Source organism: Brachyhypopomus gauderio, unplaced genomic scaffold (genome assembly GCF_052324685.1).
Source record: "Brachyhypopomus gauderio isolate BG-103 unplaced genomic scaffold, BGAUD_0.2 sc86, whole genome shotgun sequence".
NCBI classification, from domain to species: Eukaryota; Metazoa; Chordata; class Actinopteri; order Gymnotiformes; family Hypopomidae; genus Brachyhypopomus; species Brachyhypopomus gauderio.
Window position 1 is genome coordinate 998,911 of NW_027506907.1, and position 11,218 is coordinate 1,010,128.

Consider the following 11,218-nt stretch of genomic DNA (forward strand, 5'->3'; position numbering starts at 1 on the left):
GTGAAGACAACACTGACGACCATGAAGATGTTCATCATGTCCATCCCACTACTCTGACCCCCCAAACCCAAAAGTCCCGCCCAGAAGCCACACCAGGGTTAAATTCCTCCCGTCCCCAAGATGGGAGAAACAATTCCACCAGCAACAATTCAACCAGACACAATTCCACCAGCAATATTTCAACCAGCAACAATTCCACCAGCAATATTTCCACCAGCAATATTTCCACCAGCAACAATTCCACCAGCAATATTTCCACCAGCAATATTTCCACCAGCAACAATTCCACCAGCAGCAATTCCACCAATAATAATTTTCGTAAAACCAGATCCTTAAGGTTTGAACCCCAATCCAGGCCCGTTCCCCCTCCCGAATTTGATGATGAACCTTTTAATGTGGCCCTTCATGATTTCAATGATTTCACATTCAAGTAAACTGTTGACCTTGAGACTCATTACTATTTCCACAGACAAAAAAGCCCCAGCTCCGATCACCCTCTTCCTGAGCATGGCCCTCCAGAACATGGCCCTCAGGTTGGGTCCTTCGATTCAGCACATGCAGGGGGCAGCGAGGAGTCCAGGGATCATGAAGATGATGATGATGATGGAAGATGGACATTCTATGGCCTCTTCCAGTTGGCAGATCATGTTGTGTGTGCCTCAGGCAACAAGACCTCACTCAACCTCTGTGGGATGAGCTGTGATGGTGAGTCCATTTAGGAACTTCTTGATCATGCTGTCTGTAGATTATTTATTTTTTAATAATAATTAATTTATTTTTTAAGGATTAAATTCCTAAATTAAAAGTCATTTTTGCCATTATACATAAAGATGAGTAATTAGATTTGAAATTGAATTAGATAGGAACTTTGCATTATTCTGAATGTAATGTCTCTTTAAAGACTTAACCGATGACATCATCACTGATGACATTGCCTGTGTTAGGACTATAATAAACAGCACGTGAGTATTCACTAGTCTGTGAGATTTAACACTAGACACATCTTTTTTATTTCAATGTCAAATGGATGTGGGTCACTAATTATGCTTAATCTAGATACCACTTCTAATCATATTTGTGATGTATTAAGTTACAAACGTAGTCAAATTATATATTGTCTATACATTTCAACAGACTGTCAATGGAAGATGGTTCCACACCATTTAATAAACTTATCAAACAAATGTAAGTATCAAACACTGAAAAATAGATAACGTAAACACACCACAAACAGTTAGTTTGAGTGGTAGCCCAAGTAAGCAGTTTTAAGACATCCACTAGATATCAATGACAGCACAACTCCTGTGTGTCCGGAGAACTAATGGTAGCATATTGCTGGAATAGGTGGTAAAACTATATAAAACTGTACATACATTGTTATAGAATTTACCATGTATGGTGAGAGAACCTTTCATTCATGTCAGAAGAATTCACAACAGGCAGATAAAAAGAACCAAGCTGTGGTGGAACAAGCAGGGTTACCACCACTGTTTCTTTAGGCTTGGTTGCATCTATGATCTCACTTCCTTTCTCCATTTCAGGTATGATGTGCTCCATGATTGTGACACCAAGATGGCCTCCCAAAATTTTGTCAGTTGTTAATAACTAATGAAAACATTGTCAAATGATTGATAATCATCTTTCTGATTTGCTAGCTGTAGCTCTTTACTGTGCTTTTCAGAACTACATTTAAGATTCTTATAAGATTAAACGCTGTAGCAATGCAAGTTCTATTGGTCAACATTTTGTGATTTTGTACACGTGAACAACATAACAGCAGTGACTGTATCCAATCAACAACTTTCCAATTGTAAGACCTGCTCATATTTTTAAGCATATAAACAACAATTTTGTATCCAACAAAATGAGGAATGTGAAAGATGAAATTTACAAGAAATATTTGTATTACCTCCTGTCAGTCTAATTAAAACTCCCAACACTGGAACTATAACAGAAAAGTTCCATAAAGTGATCCATAGAGCTACATCATTCGTAATCTATCGTTTTGGACATTTCCTGTAATCTGTAAGTAACCTCATGTCTCAAAGGCTCATGTTCTCGTGCTCATATAGTTTTTTATGTACATTCACTTCTTATTAATAGGACTGCATTGTATAGCCTTATACCAATGAGAAAACATTTCTATGAATGAGAAGGCAGTTCTACAAATGACATGGTTACACAATACATTCTCCATTGAGAAGCAGATAAAGCAGCTTAGGAAACACTCAATGCTTCTGGATCATGCACTTTTGACACATTGTCAAGACACGCAACATAACACCAAACTGAACTGTGTTGGAGGCTCCCAGTGTGAGTGAGGGCCGGGTGCTGATCAAGCGTGAGCTGAGGGATCTGTTAAACATAATTCTACCTGTGAACGTGTTGGACTTAGGAGGTTAAGCATGCACATTATCTTATGAGAATGTTTCTGTCATTAGCTATTAGAGGTCCCTGTATTATTCATTTATTTATTTGACAGATCTCATTTAACAAACTGTTTTTTAATTTTGCTGTTTTTATTTTTATTCTTATGAACATTAGAACATTTGCATCTGACAGGAAACCCTCTGTAAATACCTTTTTGATGATTATTGTGCAGGTAATTGTGCAGGCCTATATATATCTTGGACTCCATCTAGACAATAAATTGAACTGGTCATGAATGAAACACACAAGAAAGGCCAAGGCAGGCTCTGCTTCTTATGGAGACTGAAATCGTTTAGTGTTTGTAAGGAGGTTCTGAATATGTTTTATCATGCTGTTGTAGCATGCTGTTGTAAGTGTTGTGTTCTTCTGTGTCGTTTGCTGGGGGAGCAGCATTTCTAGAAGAGATAAAATCAGGCTTGATAAACTGAAGTGTGTGAATGTAATGGGTGTGAGCAGACCATGTGAAGGAGCTAGCGGAGGAGAGGGTGAGATGTCTGGTGCAGACCATCCTTAACAGCAGCAGACATCCGCTGCACAAGACTCTGGCAGCTCAGAGGAGCAGCCTTAGTAACAGGCTCCTCTCATTGCGTTGTAGAACTGAGAGATTAAAAAAATATTTTATTCCTACTGCTATACGGGTCTGTCTGTCTATCTATCTATCTATCTGTAATGATATCACATGTCTTGGAACCATCATAACTAAAACACCAGTAAATGATAAATAAAATAATACAAATCACAAAAATGAGTAATGTATGTAAATTTAAGTTATCAGGTATTAACAAATATTTATCTTGGCTAATTCACAACAAATCATTCCACATACAGTCTCTGTGTTAAAAGTCAACACGTATTTTTGTCCTGTAATTCTTGAAATTATGAAACAGTCATTATAGTGACACCTAGTGGCCTGGATATGACAAATTCTGGAAAAAATCTATTTTAAACACGGCTGTCCCACTTCGCGTTAAATAATGAGCCATCGCCATGCTAAGAGGTGGACACAAATGCTGAAGAGAGCAGGGTTTAATAAATAGGGTGCGGACATGACTAATACAAGCAGCAGGAGCACAGGAACTATGAGACATACTAGTTCAAGGCTACACCATAACAAGAAACCAATAACCAGACAAGATAACTCAGATAACAAAAGTCAAAGAATACAACAAATGCAAGAACTACAAACGAGGACAGAAAACAGGCATAGGAACACAGGAACAACTTACAGACCAGAATACAATAAACCAGAGATTACTAACACAATGACTTCCAAAGAGGGACTGAAACACAGGGAGTACAAGTACCAAACAAATTAATACAAACTAGAAACACCTGAGCTGAAAGCAAGGAAGGAGGGACAGACAAGACAAGGTGAACAACAGAAGACACGGACTGGACTAACTGGGGAATGGATCTAAACAAGGTTCCACAGAAGACATGGACCGGACTAATAGCAGGAGTGAACACTGACAGGGGTGTGACAGACAAAGGGAAAGCTTAGCAACAGGGCAGGATAAACAGACAAGGAAAACACAGGCACATGGAACAGGGGGCCGGAGTGACAGCTAGAGAGGGGGGCGTAGCCCTACGTGACAGTACCCCCCCTCTAAGCATGCCACTCCGGGGCATGAAAAGGCAGACAGGACAGAGGAACAGACTAGAACAAGACAGGGAACCATGGGGCATGGCAAGGGACAGGGACAGTGGAACCGAGACAGGACACCACAGGACAGACTGGAAAGACAGGGCCGGGCAAAACGGGACACGGGACCTGGGGCATGGCAGAGAGAGGAGGAGCGGAGACTTGCCTGGAACACTAAGAACAGGACTAGGGATCAGGGGAAACCAGACAGGACCAGGGCGAGGTACAGGAGCAGGGCTGGACAGGACAGGACCGGGAGCAGAGCCAGGGATTGGGGCTGAGGCAAACACAGAGGTGAATATACTAAGAATAACAGAGACCGGGACAGGAACAAGATGGGTGATAATCTGGGGAACAGACAAGGGGACAGGAACAGAGAACACCACTGAAGTGGTGAAGAGGCCCATTCCAGATCCTCCTAATGACCCTAACAGCAGTGAAGGTGGCCGAGAGGGCAACGTGGATTCACGCCAGCCATTGCAAGACGGTTCCAGTACCTGAGCAGACAAAGGGCAGTCCTGATGCATCCCAGCTCCTATAGGGTGAAAGGAGGGTGTTCGGGCACCTCAGCTGAGTGTGTGGTAGTGCAGATTGGGCGTGCCCGCACAACAACTGTCAAGAAAGGTTAACGATCACCCACCATGAACCCTATGCTCTTGCTCATCCTGTGGGGGTGGTGGCACCTCCCCAGGAGGGAAGAGCAGTTAAACAAGACACCGTAACTTTGTGGGAGGGGGAACATAGTAGTAAACTGGGGAACCTAACTGGCGACTGTGTGTACCCCAGTGATTGTTGTGTTACTATTGATTTTATTCTGTGTACCTTGTTTGATGTCTCTCCTGAGGAAGTGTGTCTTGTATAAAACCTGACGCTGAGTTAGCAGATGTTCAAGTACTTGATAGCCAACTGGCGCCATCTGGTGGAGCAATCATAGTTTTTCAGCTTCTCTTTTTTTAATCTGCTAACTCAGTGTCAGGTTTTATATTTATTGGGTCATTCCATGTCAAATCAACCAAGAAGTTGTGTAAATTTGTGTAAATGAATTTTTTGTGTAAATACTGCATTTTAGCACAACATAAATTTAGTTTTGCTTCTCTTTTTTGAATGTTATTTTTCCATGATTTTGGTGATTTTCAGGTGAATTAGTGACTTTCAGGTGAATAAAACCACTATATCAAAAAAGGCCATTCCATTTTTTCTACCATATAATCAGCACATATCAAAGTATATAACAGAACAAAAAAATTGAAAAAATTAATATAGGTATTTTTGGAATCAGTGTCCAAACAAGGGTACCGTATGTGTGAAATTGCAAATTGTGCAAAAAAAAAGTACATAAATTACATGTATACAAGTTTCTAAACATTTCAGCCTTCTAGCTGTAATAGTATTAGAGATAATCACATTCAAATATTGCTATTTAGCCACTTTCGCAAAAGATGCGTCGGGGGGACAAAAACGGCTGTAACTCTTGAAATATTGAACATGGAACAGAAATACTTTGGATTTTTCCATGAAACATATCTGCCTACAAATGGGGAAAGTTTGAAGGGATTCTGAGATGGTCAATCAAAATTTTGGTTGTTTTGACATGGAATGACCCAAAAGTGGGGTTTTTTTTGGAATTTTTTTTTTCAATCGCGCTATCCGCTCTTATTTTGAAATCGTGCATGCGACGATGCTGGGGATAGTATGGCCTCTATTGCAACAGACGCCCAAATGTGCAAGCCACCCCCCCCCCCCCCCCCCCCATTCAAACTTTCTAGACAGGACAACATCACAGCAGAAGCCTGCAGAGGCTGGAGAAGACATTTCAAAAGATATGTTCCACGATGTCTGTCATGTCCGCTGTAATATTAATGAGAATCTGTGGCCTGACAGACAGGAATGTTGGAAGGCGTAGAAAGATTGCGCTATAATTCTACATACAGTGTGATGTACAGTTGTACAGTTCTGCCCGTTTCCTTTGTTTAAATTTTTATTAAGTCATTTTTGTTAATTGGGCTATGGCATGTTATGACAGTTTTGTATTTCTTTTCTGTGTTGCAATGAGATGGTCTATCAATGCAGTAAAGTTTACAGTAGGCCTACAAACTGTAAAAGGCAAGTCCAATGTTTTGCAGTCAATCTCCTATATACGGTAGGCAGTCTCTTCCAGGTTGCGAGAGTACGCTGGCGTGTTTGACTGCCTTTTCTCCCCCGCTAAATGTGCATTTTCATTATGTAGCGCCCCCTTAACTCAAGATGATACGAGTTAGGTGAGTTCGGGCTATCTTAAGTAATTTATGAGCTGTTAGCAAAGGGTTTTAATCTTGCAGAACTATCCCTTTATCACATAAGAATAATAAAATACCTATTAATAGCAATAATGAATAATTATATATTAATTAAAATATATAATTTTCCAGAAATGTCTGAATTTATAACGGGTGTTTATTCAACCATAAAAACCTAGAAAGGCCGGGATTTCCCTCAACCCAGTCTCTCAACTAAAGACATTACACTCCAGCAACAAGTGCATAAAATGAGAAAATAAAAATATAAAAAGAAAACCCAGATGACAAGTATAACTCTTTACAGTACAGACTTTCGTACTGAATGTTAACCGCTCTGTCAGTGTGTTTGTGTGTGTGTGTGTGTGTGTGTGTGTGTGTGTGTGTGTGTGTGTGTGTGTTTTGGTGCAGGCCTGATTCGCTGCTTGGGAACGTAGAGGCCACAAACTAAAATGGCTGTTTCGCGCTCATCGGCGCAAACAAACAAAAAAAAATAATGTAGACTCACTCCCTGGTGTGGAGGACAGGTGTGCAGAGACGCTATCTTGCGTCGGCGACGGAGAATCCCGCGTTGCCAGAGGAAGTCTGAGCCTCACGGCAGCTCAGACCACTATCTGGTACAGACAAAGAAAGTGCAGAAGATCCCTCTGCCAAGTCCCTCAGATTCGGTTCACAGAGGAAGCGAACTTAAACTAAACTTGGGGCTGTCAGCCGTTTGGGCTAAGCTAACCGAGCATCGCGCTAGCCGCAGCAACACTCCAGGTCCACCGTAATGTTGCCAAGGAGAGTTTCCCTCGAAACCCCACTCAGGGCTAAACAGTTCACTATCGGGTTCCCTTAATTGACAACCCCGCACTTTTATTATTCTACACCAGACGTACTCAACTGGCGGACCGCGGTCCGGATCCGGACCCAATCTCATTCCTGATTAACTGGATACGGACAAAAAAAAAAACATATTTATAATTTATGACGGGAGAATTAATTTTAAAATGGAGCATTTATTTCAGGGCTATTGAAAAAACACTCCGTCACGAGTGTTACATTTGCCACCCCCGCTTTATGGATTACGCATTTCTGCTGCTGCTTCTGTTTGTGTTAATAAAGCTGGGCGTACACTGTACGATATTTTAAATCGTGTACTCAGCTCCAGCTCAAACTGTACGACTACATCGCAGGGTTTAAAAGTTCACAGCTCACGATTCATATACTCACACTATAGGCTACGACCCGACGCTCTCATGTGATCTCACGAGGAGCGATTTGAATTTCAAACATGTTTGATATTCTTGCGACGCTGCGATTTCTGATCGGGAGTTGGTCGTGAGGTGTGAATCGCTCCTCGTTTACCTGTGTAAACTATACGATGCACGACACGCGATTGAGCCGAAACTCAGCCCGATCGCAAAAATAGTCGCACGAGTGAAAAATAGGCTGAAAATGGGCCAAAAATCGCACAGTGTACGCCCAGCTTAACCTAGCTAGATATTGTTAACTAAAGCTGTCAGTATCATTTGTAATATTATAATATATATCATAATAATATATTGTTTTACCACTCCGTAGGATGACTAATGGAACCAGCTATACCTTAAATAATAGTTACCTAGCTAGTGCTAGCTGGTGTTAGCTTACCCTGGTATAAGTGAATAAATTATTCTACAAACAATTTGTAGCCTCTATTTAACTCGGCCCGATCGCAAAAATAGTCGCACGAGTGAAAAATCGGCTGAAAATGGGCCAAAGATCGCACAGTGTACGCCCAGCTTAAGACTGTGTGAGTTCAGCATGGCTGCAAGGACTGCAAGGTACTCTTTTAGTGAATTACACGCTCTACGTAACACTCACTATAAACTCCCTGATTCACTTCGTCGTCTTCACCACCTCGGCATATTACGGAGACCTAAAAACTGCCACCGAGGCTCTGGACGCACATTCATTCGCAAACCGCATCTGAACAATATTCCCACACTTTGGTCATCGTAAGCATTACCCTGGAAACGCCAGACTCGTCTACCAGACCCTCCAGAAAGTCGCGATGTTGCGATTTGCAACTTCAACACAACTTCAAGCAAACCCCGCGAATTCAGGGCGGTGTTGCAACTTCAGCCAATCACCGCAACTTTCCCGCAAATTTGACCAATCACTGTCGTATTGATGTGACGTCGACAAACTCCCGCCTTACTTCCGTATATACTTCAAGAGGAGCAGACTGAAAGCAGCATGAGCGACGAAAATAACGGCAAAAATAACGGGAAAAGCAGTATCCCGGTACACTACATGAAAGCGGGGATAAACTGTCCAGATCCGACCCGCGAATTGATTATCTATGGCCCCCTGGATGATATTTAATTACTATTAGAACCGGCCCGCAGGCCACAGCCGCCCGATGGTGTTTTGCACGCACAAACACTACATTCCCCACAATGCAACGGTAGCCCGCGAAGTCACTGCAGCGCACGCAAGTGGCGAGGGTCTGAGATAAAGTTTATAAGTTTAAACTTTAAACTGAGATAAAGTTTATTTATCTCTGATCCATATCTATGAGTTACTAGTTCGCTCTGGCGCCAACCACTGGCGATCGATCTCGATATAATACTTAATTTGTGTCCATTTTACAGGCCGCCCGGTAACAACTTACGTTCGCTAACCCCGCCCCCCCGTCAACAATTAATGTTCGCCACCCCCTCCAGATTCAACTCTCACTTCAAGCGATCTTGAAAAGTTGGCAACCCTGAATAAATAGGTAAATAGATAATTAAAATGGACTACTAAATAGAGGAAACCATACAACATTTACTCCCTATTGTAATGTACTCACAAAAAAGCAAAAACACACCGCAACTTCCATCGCAATTTTTTTGAAAAACACCCGCAACATCAAACATTTTAGCCCGCAACAATCACAAAAAAGGCCCGCGAAATCCTGGTGGGACTGGTCTACACAAACTAGTGGTCGGACATTACAATATGTTCAAACAATAAATCTGCCTCCACTGAACACTGATTTTAACATTCAATCTGCGCTATTTAATGTACAATCTCTAAATTAATAACAAAGCATCGCTCATTGCTGAAGTTATTGTGGAGCGTAATATCGATTTGTTCTATCTGACTTAAACATGGCAGCAACCCAATGATTTTGTCGCACTCAACCACTACCTGTCAGTTAGACCCCATCCCAACACAGTGGGTGAAACAGTGTCTCCCTGCTATCTGTCCCCTTATTACAAAGGCCATAAATGCATCACTCACTTCAGGATTGGTTCCAGTGTGTTTGAAGTTAGCAGCTGTTACTCCTGTGCTAAAAAAAACCTGGCTTAGACCCTGACAACTTTGCAAACTTCAGGCCAATTTCTAATCTACCTTTTCTGGCCAAAGTGTTAGAGCGAACTGTTGCTTCTCAGCTTAATGATCATCTGGAATCAAATGAATTGTTTGATGTGTTCCAGTCTGGTTTTAGAAAGAATCATAGTACTGAAACAGCATTAGTAAAGTTGGTGAATGATCTACTAGCTGCTGATCAGGGTATGCTGAATGTGTTGATTTTATTGGATCTTACTGCTGCTTTTGACACGGTTTTCCATAACCTGCTACTTACCAGGCTTGCTACTTTGGTTGGCGTGAACGGAACTGCGCTAAATTGGTTCCAATCTTACCTTGCTGATAGGCAGCAGTTTGTTTCAGTTGGGAGATATCAGTCGGATCTGTGTGTGTTGTCCCATGGTGTCCCTCAGGGTTCAGTGCTTGGCCCATTGCTCTTTATACTATACATGCTCCCTCTTGGCAATATAATTAGAAGGCATGGGCTCCAGTTTCACTGTTATGCAGATGATGTACAAATCTATATCTATACTAAACCATCTCATACTCTTCCTATAACTACACTGCTTGAATGTCTAACTGATGTTCAGGCCTGGATGAGTGATTTTCCTTATGGATGAGAGAACTTCCTAAGCCTAAACAGCAAAAAATCTGAAGCCATGCTGATTTCCTCACCTGCGACTGTCAGGAAGCTCAGTAACATCCCTTTCACTATACCGGGCTTTGTTGTCTCTTCCTCGGATCAGGTCCACCAGTGTTGAGGGATCTTCACTGGCTGCCAGTACAGTTGCGAATCCAGTATAAAATACTGGTACTTGTTTTTAAATCTCGTCATGGTCTTGCCCCCTCGTACCTGGCTAGCCTCTTGGAGAATTATATTCAGACACGCACTTTAACTCACATCTTCTAGCAGTTCCATCTGCAAAAATTCGTACTCTAAGTGATAGGGCTTTTAGTGTTGCTGGTCCTGTCACGTTGAGGACCCTGGCCCCTCCCTTTTGGGCGTGTGTTAACGTTGTCCACGTGCTTTGTCTGCGTCAGTGGATCTCCGTGGTTATGGTTATGTCGTGTGATAATCTGTCTCACCTGTGAATCGTCTCGTAATCACGTGGGGCTAATGTGGTCTGTCTATTTAATGTGCGCTCGCGCAGTGTCCTGTGCTCGTCGTTGTCTAGAGTTTACACGTATCTGTGAGAGTTGTGTGTTCTTCGTGCGCTGTCTTGCGCAATATCTGTGAAATAAAACTAAAGTGACGTCAGTCAAGGAGGATTCGTGTCTCATCTTCCCTGCTCCGCCACGTGTCACAGGTCCTAAACTATGGAATGATGTCCCGTTACAGTTACATACCTGTCAGTCATTACCGTCGTTCAAAATCAGTCTGAAAACTCATTTATATCAGCTAGCATATGAGCAGTGTTGGGTAAGTTACTTTTAAAAAGTAATTTGTTACAGTTACAAGTTACCTTGTTTAAAATGTAATTGTAGTGTAACTTTTCTGATTACTTTTGAAAAGTAATGTAACTAATTACTTTTGGATTACTTTAAGGCT

The 11,218-nt window shown here is 41.8% G+C and overlaps 1 long non-coding RNA gene across 1 annotated transcript; it reads left to right on the forward strand.

The window, feature by feature from the left end:
- On the forward strand, positions 1–2,763 carry LOC143493449 (uncharacterized). Its single transcript, XR_013125441.1, has 5 exons — positions 1–337; positions 470–705; positions 902–962; positions 1,135–1,185; positions 1,542–2,763. It is a non-coding gene; the product is annotated as an uncharacterized LOC143493449 (long non-coding RNA).
- The last annotated feature ends 8,455 nt before the right edge of the window (positions 2,764–11,218 follow it).